Raw genomic sequence first — 15,162 nt, forward strand, 5'->3', positions numbered from 1 at the left:
CTGGCTCCCGGTTGCTTTCTCTGCAGTTGTCACAGGCCAGCTTTGTTGTGGACTGGAGTCAACTCCTCACCATCTCTAGCGCCGGTCTTTTATATTGTGTAAGTGCGCCACAGCTGTAACCTTAAAGTGTTCCCTTCAATCTCTTCCCTCCAGGAAACACGCTTTAAATTCTTCAGTTCCTGTCGGTCGCTGGCATGTATGGCGGGATGTTGGATGCGCGCAGCTGCGGTTTGCTGTGCCCTTACACACCAGAGACATCTCTTATCTTTAATCCTTTTGTCTTTTTTTCATTGATGAAAATAAACTATGAACCCTCCTTATTATTAAAGCCTATTTTACTTTGCAGCATTTTTCTACATCTGCTGAAAGCTTTTGCACAGGGCTGCTAATTTCCTGTTTTAGGTCAATTAGGAACCAAAATTATTTATAGTTGCCAAATGCGTATAGCAAGGGTAGAGAAAAATGAAAACATTACCTTTAATCAGTTCATAGGTAAAAAGGACAAACATTGATACAAAAATACCTGTACCCGCAGTGCTGAGCGCAGACCGATACTGCACAAGCACGCCGCGAATTACACAGGATGAAAAAAGCCCCCGTCCATCTACTTCACCGTCCACCACCAATTATACATTATGTCATTATCTCATCTATAACAGACAATGCTGTGTCCTGAGGAATCCTCCGCCCTGATATAAAGCTGTTATAGTATCAGCCATTACTTTCTCTTGTGGTCGCATTCCACAGTCTGACCGCTCTAACTGTAAAGAACCCTTCCTATTTAGCTGCCGGAATCTCTTCTCTTCCCCCGCAGTGACTGCCCCTGGTCCTTAGTATTGTCTTTGGAAGGAATAAGTCCTGTGCCGTCCTTTATATTGACCACACATGTATTTATACATATAAATGAGATCTCCTCTGAGACGTCTTTTTCAACCTCTCATCATACGGGCGGCCTCCATTACTCATCATATGGGCGGCCTCCATTACTCATCATATGGGCGGCCTCCATTACTCATCATATGGGCGGCCTCCATTACTCATCATACGGGCGGCCTCCATTACTCATCATATGGGCGGCCTCCATTACTCATCATATGGGCAGCCTCCATTACTCATCATACGGGCGGCCTCCATTACTCATCATATGGGCGGCCTCCATTACTCATCATATGGGCGGCCTCCATTACTCATCATATGGGCGACCTCCATTACTCATCATACGGGCGGCCTCCATTACTCATCATACGGGCAGCCTCCATTACTCATCATATGGGCGGCCTCCATTACTCATCATACGGGCGGCCTTCATTACTCATCATACGGGCGGCCTCCATTACTCATCATACGGGCGGCCTCCATTGTGCTGTTTTTATTTGTCTTAGTTAAAACTGTTATTTAATATTTGTCATGCTTGTTGTCTGCTGCCATCTACTGGTCAGACCTTTTGGCTCCTCTGTTTCTTTTGTCCAGCCCATGGGAGTGTCTGATGACCCTCTTGCATCACATCCTGGTATATTCATTCCAAACCAGAGTTTGTGAGAACAACATCCCATATTGGATTGGAGCTACTAGGAGCAAAGTCTTCTGATCACGTAGTAGCTTCAGAAGCAAGCATCACTGAGAATTACAATGCCAGGTACTTGAATTACTGCACTCTGCATGTCCTAACCTTTGGAGAAAATAAACCACCATTGTTTCATCTCAGCATGTGCATGTTTCACTCTGGAGCGCTCTGGTCCTGTCTGCCCCACCTATAGGAAAAACGAAGGTAAGATTCTCACAACCTCTCACAACTACGCACCTTCCATCGCCTTTAAGTGGGGACAGAACAGTCAGAAGACTGCTTAAAGGGAACCTGTCAGCAGAAATTTCCCCTAAAACCTAACAGATTCCCCCTCTGCAGCTCCTGGGCTGCATTCTAGAAAGGTCCCTGTTACTATTGTGCCCCCTTTCTGACCAAAAAAAAGAGTTTATAAAGAGGTACCTTTTTGGCTTCGGATTCTATAAATGTGACACGGGGGCGGGCTGCCTGATGGCCGTTATTCTGCCCCCTGGTCCTGTATGACGCCCCCATCGCTGATTTCCATACTTTTGGATGCCGCCCACTGCTCCAGCCATCCCCGCGCATGCCCAGTGCCAGTCTCACGGGACTGAGCACTGTGACTGCTGGTGACGTGTGCGCAGGCAAGTGATTATGGGCGGGACTGTGACTGTTATCAGCAAGTACCCGCCCATAATCTCGTGAGCGCGCAAACCTCTCCAGCGGTCACACTGTGCTCAGTGTAGATGCTAGACTGTATGGGCTGCTTCCAGGGATGACGTCCCTTTGTCACGTGATAGTATTTTGAACACGCCCCTATCACGTGACAAAGGGACGTCATCCCTGGAAGCAGCCCATACAGTCTAGCATCTACACTGAGCTCAGTGTGACCGCTGGAGAGGTTTGCGCGCTCACGAGATTATGGGCGGGTACTTGCTGATAACAGTCACAGTCCCACCCATAATCACTTGCCTGCGCACACGTCACCAGCGGTCACACTGCTCAGTCCCGTGAGACTGGCACTGGGCATGCGCGTGGATGGCTGGAGCAGTGGGCGGCGTCCAGAAGTATGGAAATCAGCGATGGGGGCGTCATACAGGACCAGGGGGCAGAATAACGGCCATCAGGCTGCCCGCCCCCGTGTCACATTTATAGAATCCGAAGCCAAAAAGGTACCTCTTTATAAACTCTTTTTTTTGGTCAGAAAGGGGGCACAATAGTAACAGGGACCTTTCTAGAATGCAGCCCAGGAGCTGCAGAGGGGGAATCTGTTAGGTTTTAGGGGAAATTTCTGCTGACAGGTTCCCTTTAAGAGCTCAATACCCCGGCTACAGATCCCTAAGAACCCTGTAACTTCCCATGTAATCTGCCTAGCAACAAGCCTTGTGCACTAGTCTGCCTGCACAAGCCTAAGGCTATGTGCGCACGTTGCGTACAGTCACTGCAGAAATTTCTGCAGCGATCTGAAGAGCACATGTGCGCTTTAGATCGCTGCAGAAATGTCCGTAGTGAGCGCCGATTCCATGCGCTCTGCCTGCAGCTCCTGCCATAGACAGAGCAGGAGCTGCCGGCAAAGCGCAGGAAAGAAGTGACATGTCACTTCTTTTTGCGCAGCGCTTCGGCAGTAGCCGAAGCGCTGCGTTCTTAGACGCCACGTGCGCACGGCCCCTGCACAATCTCCATAGACTGTGCAGGGGACACAGGACGCATGCAGTTACGCTGCGCTACAAAGCGCAGCGTAACTGCATGTTTTTACGCAACGTGCGCACATAGCCTTAGGGGAAGCTCCCCCATCTGCCACGTCCTGTGTCACCTCTGCTGCATTGTAAAGGACAGTTTATGCACCTGCTGTTTCCCTCTTGCCATACCCCTTCTATAGACTTGCAGTACATTATACCTCATTACTGCACATTTCTGGACTGCGAACCCCAAGTTTTGCTAATGACACCTTGGGAATCTCATCAGGGAGTCCTTGCAGAGCTGCACAACGATTTTCGGACCCCTATTCAAAAGTCAAGTTTCTTAAAGAGACAGTACACCTTAAATCAAAATGGCCGAAAAAGACCTCGGACAGTTCCCCACTGCTGAAACAGAGCAAATACAACCTGATACTGTCCATTATCAAGCCCAGGAGGCAGATCCCGCGCTTCCAGCAGACCAAGTTGTCCGACCGAAGCGCTCTTCCAAACCCACGATAAAGGCCACTGAAAACTATCACACTATGAAAGATGAGCTATGTGAACACCTGGAAGAACAGTGGGAACGAGTCACCTATTACATGTCAAGACTTGAATCCTCATCAGGTGATGCCACATGCTTACAAGCCGCTATGGAACGGCTGAACACAGCTCATGAAAGATACAAGAGACTGTCAACAAGGTACATTACCTTTCTAAAAGACTCTAAAATTGATGAAGCGCTTTCAGACCTGAGCAAGGCAGAAGAGGTGGACAAGGAAAGAGATGCCAAGGTGCAAGATGCCATAGACAAGGCCAAACACCGTATCTCTCACCAGCGAGAAACCAGATCACACCGATCAACCTCATCTAGACGTTCCTCTCGGTCATCCGGGTCATCATCCTCAAGAAGCGCAGCCCTGAGCGACAGGATACTAGAGGCCCGCATAAGAGCAGAGGAATCCAAGGTGAGACGTTCCTTCACAGAAAGAGAAGTAGAGGAAGAAGCCAAAAGTGCAGAAGCAGAAGCCCTTGCAAAAGCAGAAGCTGCTAAAGCAGAAGCCAAAAGGGCAGAAGCAGAAGCCCTTACAAAAGCAGAAGCCGCTAAAGCAGAAGCCCTTGCAAAAGCAGAAGCCGCTAAAGCAGAAGCCCTTGCAAAAGCAGAAGCCGCTAAAGCAGAAGCCCTTGCAAAAACAGAAGCTGCTAAAGCAGAAGCCAAAAGGGCAGAAGCAGAAGCCCTTGCAAAAGCAGAAGCCGCTAAAGCAGAAGCCCTTGCAAAAGCAGAAGCTGCTAAAGCAGAAGCCAAAAGGGCAGAAGCAGAAGCCCTTGCAAAAGCAGAAGCCGCTAAAGCAGAAGCCCTTGCAAAAGCAGAAGCCGCTAAAGCAGAAGCCCTTGCAAAAGCAGAAGCTGCTAAAGCAGAAGAAAAAAGGGCAGAAGCGGAGGCTCGGATAAAGATTCTTCGGTCACAGATGGAAGAGGAAGTTGAGCTAGCTAAAGTGAGACTACTTGAGCAAGCATTGATCCAAGGTCCTGATCCAGCTCAGTCGCCACCACTGGAAGCAGACAATCCAGTTGATCGCACAAGAGACTATGTACTGAATCAGTTACCTGTAGCAACCCCGGTTTGCAGTACCGTCCAAGCCGACAACACCGAAACCTCCAACTTACCTCTACCAGTGCCAGTACCACCTAAAGCACCCGAGCAAATTAATAACAGTCACCAAGAGGTGCCCTCTCAAACACAGCCACCACAGCAAGATGGCAACCAAGTGTTTCCTGACCCACTTCCACAGCTCAAGCAGCGGTCATCAGAATCTACAGAGGCTAAACCACAGCTCAACCCTGCAGCAACGTCATTCTACCCGGGAACATCTCATCCATTCACGCCAGGCAGCCCATACGCCCCAGGGGCATCACGAGTCGTCGTGGCCACAAGTGGTGAGAAATCAGATATGTCTGAGTTTGCCAGGTTCATGGTGAGCAGAGAGCTAATCAACACTAGTCTCACGAAATTCGATGATTGTGCAGAGAGCTACAGGGCCTGGAAAGCAACTTTCAAGGCAGCCATCGCCAATCTCAACTTCACTGCAGAACAGGAGCTCGACCTCCTGATCAAGTGGTTGGGCCCAGGCTCTACAAACCGTATCAAGAGCCTCAGAACCGTCTATGTGGGACAAGCAGAAGCAGGTCTCACTGCTGCATGGCAGAGACTGGAACGCACCTTTGGCAGCGCAGAAGCAATAGAGAAAGCCCTATTCAAGAGACTGCAGGACATCCCAAAGATCAACCTTAAAGAAGTCCACAAGCTTCAAGACCTAAGTGATCTGCTCATGGAGCTGGAGCTCGCCAAAAGAGATGCTCGTCTGTTTGGGGTATGCTACCTGGATACAGCCCATGGAGTGAACCCAATCGTGGTGAAGCTGCCATACAGTCTGCAGGAGAAATGGGCAACGTCAGTCTCAAGGTACAAAAGAATGCATGACGTCACCTTTCCCCCATTTATTCAGTTCTGCAAGTTCATCGATGAGCAGGCCCAGATGAGGAACGACCCCAGCCTCGACTTCCTAGAGTTCAACACTTCGGCAGCCGCAACATCATCATCAAGGTATGAAGGTGCCATACACAAGCGCAGAGACATTAAGAACACTGTGAGTGTCAGGAAAACTGAGCTACCATCACCTGCAGCACCCACAGATAAACAGAACACCATCTCATCACGAGATAAGTCTTTCAATCAAGAATGTCCCATCCATAAAAAACCGCATTCACTGAACAAGTGCAGAGGGTTTAGATCTAAAACCCTACAGGAGCGCAAGAAAGTCCTCACAGAGCTTGGGATCTGTTTCAAATGCTGCGCATCACTTGAGCACATGGCCAAGGACTGTAAATCCATCATCAAGTGTGAGGAGTGTCATAGCGAAAAACACGTTTCAGCCATGCACCCAACCCAGCTAGCTAGAGACACACCGGCTGCAGTCACCACCACTCCCACTCCAAGTCATGGCGGGGAGCCCAAGAATCAGACTGACACCACCACAGCCGTCTCCTGCTCATGCTCAGAGGTATGTGGAGAGGGCCAAACACAGAAATGTTGTACCCGAATATGCCTCATCAAGGTTTATCCCAAGGGACATCCGGAAAAGGCAATGAAGGTGTATGCCATCATAGACAACCAAAGCAACCGGTCCCTAGCAGGAACCAAATTCTTTGAAGCCTTCGGAATTAATGGACCATCAGAACCCTACACCTTGAACACCTGCTCGGGTCGCATAGAGACTAGCGGCAGAAGAGCCCAGGGATTCATTGCCTCTCCTATCAATGGGAAGACTGAAATACCTCTACCAACACTCGTTGAATGTGACCAAATACCCAGCCACAGGAATGAAATTCCTACCCCAGAAGCTGCATTTCATCAACCACACCTAAGACACCTCGCTAGCGTTATCCCACCTCTGGACAATAACGCAGAGATTCTACTCCTGCTCGGCAGAGACAACCTAAGGGTACACAAGGTGCGACAGCAGTGTAATGGGCCTGACTATGCAGCATACGCGCAGAGACTGGACTTGGGATGGGTAGTCATAGGAAATGCGTTGATCGATCAGAAATTGACTCCTTCAAGACTTATGTGCATGGAGATGGGCGCACAACCTGCTTAAAGCCATGTCCTCATCACTATGAAGTGAAAGAGAAGTCTCCAGACACAATACAGCTACCTGACATCGCTTCTTCTCTGCATATCGACAACTTGGGAAGATCAGTCTTTCACACAACCAAGGACGACGATAAAGTAGCCTTGTCAGTAGAGGACAGAGAATTCATCGAAATAATCGCCTGTGAGTTTTCTAAAGACAAAACCAACCATTGGGTCTCTCCATTACCCTCCCGATCTACCAGGGTAAGACTCCCAAACAACCGAGATCAAGCTCAGACCATATTTAACTCTCTTCAGCGTTCTATGAGCAGCAAACCTGAAATGAGAGAACATATTGTTGCCTTTATGGACAAAATATTCCGCAACAACCACGAAGAACCTGCTCCATCCTTGAAGAAGAACGAAGAGTGCTGGTATCTGCCTTCATTCGGTGTATACCACCCACGAAAACCGAATCAAATCAGGGTTGTCTTCGACTCCAGCGCCAAACATGAAGGCATAGCACTTAACGATGTTCTCCTCACAGGTCCTAACCTAGCAAACAACTTGGTAGGAGTACTGCTGAGGTTCAGAAAAGAGCTTGTCACCATCGCTGACGATATTGAACAGATGTTCCACTGTTTCCTAGTCAGAGAGGACCACCGGAACTTCCTCAGATTTCTGTGGTACAAGGATAATGACACCAATAAAGAGATGGTGGAATATCGTATGAGGGGCCACGTGTTTGGAAACAGCTCTTCACCCGCAGTTGCAACCTATGGTCTCCGGAGAATCGCATTAGAGGGAGAGTCTGAGTATGGAACAGACGCCAGAGACTTTGTTGAGAAAGACTTTTATGTAGATGATGGGCTCAAATCACTACCCACCGAGGAAGCAGCCATTGATCTGCTCAAAAGGACCAAAAGGCATGCTGTTCCAGGCAAAACTCAGGTTACACAAAATTGCTTCAAACAGAATGACCGTAATGAGAGCCTTTGAGTCGGGTGATCACGTGCCTGGGTTCAAGGACATTGACTTGGGGCTAGACAGTCCACCCGTGCAGAGGAGCCTGGGCATCAGATGGGATCTTGCAGCCGACTCCTTCGGATTTCAAGTAAGTTGCTCAGACAAGCCATTCACAAAACGTGGTGTCCTCTCTATAGTGAACAGCTTGTTCGACCCACTGGGATTTGTGGCGCCTATCACTATTCAAGGCAAATCCTTGCTGAGACAATTCTCTGAAACCGTCAAGGACTGGGATACCCCACTCCCTTCCGACAAACAGCAAAAATGGGAAGCTTGGAAACAGTCGTTGTGTGGGTTGAACAACATCCACATCCCAAGATGTTATCTCAAAATCTCCCTCACCTCTAGCATAAAGAAGGAACTGCACATCTTCTCAGACGCCTCCACAGAAGCCATAGCAGCGGTTGCATACCTGAAAGTGACAGACCCCAACGGACAAAACTACGTTGGATTTGTATTTTGCAAGACGAAGCTGGCCCCGAAGCCCGACCATACCATTCCCAGACTGGAACTCTGTGGCACCGTTTTGGCAGTGGAAATTGCCGACTTCATATGACAAGAACTGTGTGTCGAAATAGATGAGGTCCAATACTACACTGACAGTAAGGTCGTTTTAGGTTACATCTACAATCAATCAAGACGATTTTATGTGTACGTCAGTAACCGCATTGAAAGGATCAGGAGATCCTCCAAACCAGAACAATGGCGTTATGTACCATCTGAACTGAATCCAGCAGATCACGCAACTAGACCTATGTCTATAAGTTCCTTCGCTAACTCTTCTTGGCTTACAGGTCCAGAGTTCCTGCTGAGACAGTCAGAAGAAGGTGTCCAGGAGGCCTTCAGCATCCTAGATCCAGACAACGATCCAGATGTCCGAGCTGAAGTCAATACCCTGGCCACCAGTGCAGAAAAAACTTCCAACCTCGGTTGCCAACGTTTTGAACGTTTCTCCAGCTGGATGAGGCTCGTCAGGACTGTCGCTAGGTTAGTGCATATCAACAGATGCTGTCGTACAGACCTTAAAAACAAAGACTGTCATCGCTGGCATGTCTGCCACAAACCCCTTTCTGCTGAGGACATCTCCCATAGCGAGTCCCTCATAATACGCCACCTCCAACAGAGTGAATTCTCCGTAGAATGGAAGTGTTTATACAACAAACAGCAGATTCCATTAAGAAGTCCTCTCGCCAATTTAAACCCAGTCATCGACAGTTGCGGCTTACTGAGAGTTGGCGGTCGTTTGAACCAGGCTCATCTTGGAGTTGCAGAACAAAATCCTCTCATCATTCCCAACAAACACCATGTTACAGTCTTGCTGATCCGACACCACCATGAAAAGACTGAACACCAAGGCAGGCAAATTACAGAAGGTGCTTTACGGTCTGCAGGCCTCTGGATTACTGGAATGAAGAGACGTGTAGCACAAATACTACACGATTGTGTGCACTGTCGTAAAGCGAGAGGAAAACAACTGTACCAACAAATGGCTGACTTGCCTACAGACAGACTTTCCACAGAGCCACCTTTCACCTACGTGGGCCTAGACGTTTTCGGACCATGGATGGTGTCCACACGCAGAACTCACTGAGGCCAAGCAAACAGCAAGCGGTGGGCTGTGTTTTTCACCTGCATGAGTGTTCGAGCCGTTCACATTGAGGTGTTAGAGTCCATGGATACCTCCAGCCTAATTAACGCCTTGAGAAGGTTCCTTGCCATCAGAGGACCAGTGAAACAGCTGAGGTCTGACCGTGGAAGCAACTTCGTCGGTGCATGTAGAGAACTGAACATCGACACCAAGCCTATCCAAGATCAACTGGCAGAGAAAGGTTGCACCTGGATCTTCAATCCCCCTCACAGTTCTCACATGGGAGGCTCCTGGGAGAGGATGATCAGGATTTCACGCAACATCTTGAACTCCATGCTAATGGACGTCAATTCCTCAAGACTCACACATGAGACTCTAGTCACGCTTTTAGCTGAAGTCTCAGCCATTATTAATTCAAGACCCCTTGTGCCGGAGGCCATGGATCCAGAAACACCAACCATATTAACTCCTACTATTCTCATTACCCAAAAAACTGACAACGCGGTAATGCCCAGCGGAGAGTTCACCCACGCGAACACTTATCAAAAACACTGGAAACGGGTTCAATACTTGGCTGACTACTTCTGGAACCGATGGAGGAAGGAATACCTCACCATTCTTCAAGGAAGAAAGAAGTGGCGACATCCCAAGCCGAACCTCAAGGAAGGAGACCTAGTCCTCATGAAAGATCAGACCACAGAAAGGACTGACAGGCCTATGGGACTAATTACTAGGATACTGCCTAGTCAGGACGGCAATGTTCGGAAGGTGGAGCTAAAGCTCATCAGGAAAGGTGAGATGAAGACCTTTGCAAGGCCAATCCACGAACTTGTTCTGCTTTTGCCCATAGAGAGCGTCCCTACAGGATGAACGCTACCGGACCTGAACTTTGAGCCATCCTTCTTGTTTTGGACTCAATTGAGCTTGTTTTTGCATTTAACATGCCTTTCCTTTCAGGCTGTATTATGGACTTAATAGTGAAATCCCCAAAGTGAATTTCAGACGGGGAGTGTGCTGTTTTTATTTGTCTTAGTTAAAACTGTTATTTAATGTTTTTCATGCTTGTCTCTGCTGCCATCTACTGGTCAGACCTTTACTCATCATACAGCGGCCTCCATTACTCATCATACAGCGGCCTCCATTACTCATCTTACGGGCAGCCTCCATTACTCATCATACGTACGGCCTCCATTACTCATCATACGGGCGGCCTCCATTACTCATCTTACGGGCAGCCTCCATTACTCATCAAACGTATGGCCTCCATTACTCATCATACAGCGGCCTCCATTACTCATCATACAGCGGCCTCCATTACTCATCTTACGGGCAGCCTCCATTACTCATCATACGTACGGCCTCCATTACTCATCATACGGGCGGCCTCCATTACTCATCATACGGGCGGCCTCCATTACTCATCATACAGGCAGCCTCCATTACTTATCATACGGGCAGCCTCCATTACTTATCATACGGGCAGCCTCCATTACTCATCATACGGGCGGCCTCCATTACTCATCATACGGGCGGCCTCCATTATTCATCATACGGGCAACCTCCATTACTCATCATACAGGCAGCCTCCATTACTCATCATACGGGCAGCCTCCATTACTTATCATACGGGCAGCCTCCATTACTTATCATACGGGCAGCCTCCATTACTCATCATATGGGCGGCCTCCATTACTCATCATACGGGCGGCCTCCATTATTCCTCATACGGGCAACCTCCATTACTCGTCATACAGGCGGCCTCCATTACTCATCATACGGGGAGCCTCCATTATTCCTCATACGGGCGGCCTCCATTCCTCATCATACGGGCGGCCTCCATTACTCGTCATACAGGCGGCCTCCATTACTCATCATACGGGCGGCCTCCATTCCTTGTAGTAGTCTACTTACCTTATAATTGACTCTGTCTTCTGAATGTCCTTTTTAAAATGTGGAGCCCAAAAATTTTCCATATGTGGCCTTACCAGTGATCTAAAGAGGGGCAACAATACATTGGGATCTCCGGATCTCTCTTTTTCTCCTCCCTTTTGCAGCTGCTACCTGACATTGAGAGCTGCTGCTCAGTTACTTGTACCCAGAATCCCCTACTCTCTCCTGTTCTGTAGTCCGGAGGTTACTTCCATTAATGTATATACAGCTATAGGATGACTCAGTCAGATGTGTCTTTATAGAGCGGAGGGAAAAACCTGCAGATGTGTCTTTATAGAGAAGAGGAGGGAAAAACCTGCAGATGTGTCTGTAGAGAGCGGAGGGAAGCTTCTGGCTTCACCTGTATATTACACGGCACGGTATTAGGCCCTGTGCGCACTGGAAAATGGAATTTTCTCAAGAAAATTCCGCAGGCACTGAAAGATTACCGCACCCGCGGTAAAAAAACGCGGCAAACCGCACCCGAAAACCGCATGCGGTTTGCCGCGGTTTTACCGCGGTATTGTTCGCGGTATTGCCGCGTGCGGGTTGGTACATGTGCTTATTGCATTCAATGCAATAAAGCACATTGATAAAAAAGAAAAAAAAAAATCATTTCCTTCTTAGATAGTAGATAGATAGATAAAGAGACAGAAGAATAGATAGAGGGATAGATAGAGGGATAGATAGAGGGATAGATAGATAGAGGGATAGATAGATAGAGGGATAGATAGAGGGATAGATAGATAGAGGGATCGATAGATAGAGGGATAGATAGATAGATAGATAGATAGATAGAGGGATAGATAGATAGAGGGATAGATAGATAGAGGGATAGATAGATAGATAGATAGATAGAGGGATAGATAGATAGAGGGATAGATAGATAGAGGGATAGATAGAGGGATAGATAGATAGAGGGATCGATAGATAGAGGGATAGATAGAGGGATAGAGGGATAGATAGATAGAGGGATAGAGGGATAGATAGATAGAGGGATAGATAGATAGATAGATAGAGGGATCGATAGATAGAGGGATCGATAGATAGAGGGATCGATAGATAGAAGAATAGATAGAGGGATCGATAGATAGAGGGATAGATAGATAGAGGGATAGAGGGATAGATAGAGGGATAGATATAGATAGATAGAGGGATAGATAGATAGGTAGAGGACAGATCGCTGCATTTCCCACGGTCGGCAGTGAGTTCACATTACCGGCTGTGGGAAATGACCGGTAATTACCTCTGCTGTCTGCTGCGAGGCTGCATTCATTCAGCGCTGTGTCAGTCGCGGCTGGATGTAAGCAGCGCAGGACCTGTGGATTATGCTGGAGCTGTGGATTACGCCGGAGCTTTGTTTCGGGAGGGGTTAATAAAAGGGTGAACGAGGCTTGTTTGTGTTTTATTTAAAATAAAGGATTTTTCTGTGTGTTTTATTCACTTTACTTACGGGTTGATCATGTCAGCTGTCACATAGACGCTGCCATGATCAAGCCTGGAGTTAATGGCGGTGATCCACCACCAGTAACCCCTTGTATTACCCTGACTGCCACTGCTACACGGCGGCAGGAAGAGCCGGGGACACGCCGGTACTGCCGCATAATGCATGCGACAGTGCCGGGGCAGCTGCGGCTGATATTCTCGGCTGCGGGAGGTGGGAGGGAGGCGGGGGACATTAACCCTGCCCCTCTCCCTCCCCAGCCTGAGGATACCGGGCCGCCGCTGTGTGCTTACCTCGGCTGGACGGTAAATATACAGCGGAGCCCACGTGCTTTGTTTTCTATATTTCCGTTTGATTTCTATGTGTGTCTGTGATGTGTTCTGTGTTTGTGATCTGTGTTTGTTTACTCTCTGCACGGCCTCCTCTTCCTGTAATGACATCACTTCCCTGCAAAACCGCAGGCAGCGATGTACATTACCGGAGGTAAACCGCGAAATACCGCAGGGAATAACACAGCAAAACGCAGTGAACCGCACAGAATTTGCTGCCTGCGTTATTCCCTGTGGGATTTCACGATTACATTGGAGTCAATGGAGTGAAATCCCGCAGCGACGTGCGGAAAAGAATTGACATGCAATTGTTTTTGCTGCGGGAATCCTGCAGCAAAACATGCAGCTGTCAAAATCCGCCCAGTGCGCACAGGATTTTTTTTCCCATAGGTTTTGCTGGTGATTCACTGCAGAGATGTTATGAACATTTTCTGCAGCGAAACATGCAGCAAAACTGCAAAAAATCCACGGCAAAATCCGGTAAGTGCGCACATAGCCTTACTGTGGTTTCGGCAATGAGTGTGACGCCCTGGACTAGCCAGGTAGTCACAAATACCAACACACACCTCCCACCCTAGGCAGTTACAACAGTCAATCAAAAACCCTTGTTGCCTCCCTCCAGAGTCTGATGTCCACACCAGGTGGGGAGGAGCCAAGCGGTTGGCCCCACCCACCGAGGAGTTCACAGGCCTAGAGGCGGGAAAAGCAGTCAGATAGAGTTTGGAGGTGAACGTGAGAGGTCACGAACTGCAAGTGTCTGGGTTGGAGCCCAGACACTGACAGCAAGGTTGGCAGATGGTGGTGGCCATCTGCAGGAGTTAGTGGAACTCTGCAGAGCCGTAGGGCTGGGGTCGGGCGTTGGCCCGCCGGTACCAGACCGGGGAATGGAGTGAAGCTAAGCATACAGGCAGGGCCATCGGACCCCGACGAGGCTTGGAGCCGACATCAATAGTCAAATCCGAGTGTGACAGTGTTGCGGGCGGGGAGGACGCCGCCGCTGCTGGTCGCTCGCCAACACTCGGGTCCGGTGCTGCTGCGGCTGCTCGAGCGATGGGCTGGATCCGAGGACTCGAGAGGCGCTCCTCGCCCGTGAGTTAAAAGGGTGGTTGGTTTGGGGGATTTGGTCCGTGACGCCACCCACGGGTTGTGGTGAAGATGGGCACCACCGCTGCTGGTGACGGGGATCCCGGGAGCGATGGTAGGGAGCAGCTGGGATGTTGTTTTCCTCCTCCGTGGGTAGGGGTTGGTGGTCCCGGGGCCCGGTGATGTGACGGGGAGGCTGGGTTGGTGAGGTGCAGGGTTGCAGGGACAGCGCGGCGCGGTGTCGGATGGCACCGGTGTACTCACTCAGTAAGAGATGCACAAAGTCCTCGGTAAACCAAACGGCTGGATGGACGGGTCCCGCAGCCGGCTGCAGTGTCTCTCCCCGGACAGGTGATGGCGGCTGTCTTTCCCTGCACCTTGATGTACTTGTTTGACTACTATGGATCCCCAACGGTAGTCCGCTCCCTGGTGTATGGTTGCCGGAGTAGCCCGTTTGCCCGCAGGCGCTGGCCCTTGGGTCTCTAGCCTTAGGCGGTAGCTGTATACCCTCACGGTGTGAGCTGTTGCCTTCTATCGGGTCTTTGGTTGTTAGGAAACCCCTGGGGTTCCGGTCACACTCGGATTTGACTATTGTCGGCGGCTCCAAGCCTGGTCGGGGTCCGATGGCCCTGCCTGTGTGTGCTGGCTTCACTTCGCTCCCCGGTCGGTACCAGCGGGCCAACGCCCGTCCCCGGTCCTACGGTTCCGCGTTCCTTCACCACTCCTGCAGACGGCCACCACCGTCTGCAAACCTTGCTGTCAGTGCCTGGGCCACAAACCCAGACACCCAAGTGTTTACTCCTCTCACTTCAACCTCCTGAACTAATCTGTCACTTTTCCCGCCTCCAGGCCTGTGAACTCCTCGGTGGGTGGGGCCAACCGCTTGGCTCCGCCCCACCTGGTGTGGACATCA

This window comes from Anomaloglossus baeobatrachus, chromosome 5 (genome assembly GCF_048569485.1).
Source record: "Anomaloglossus baeobatrachus isolate aAnoBae1 chromosome 5, aAnoBae1.hap1, whole genome shotgun sequence".
NCBI lineage: Eukaryota > Metazoa > Chordata > Amphibia > Anura > Aromobatidae > Anomaloglossus > Anomaloglossus baeobatrachus.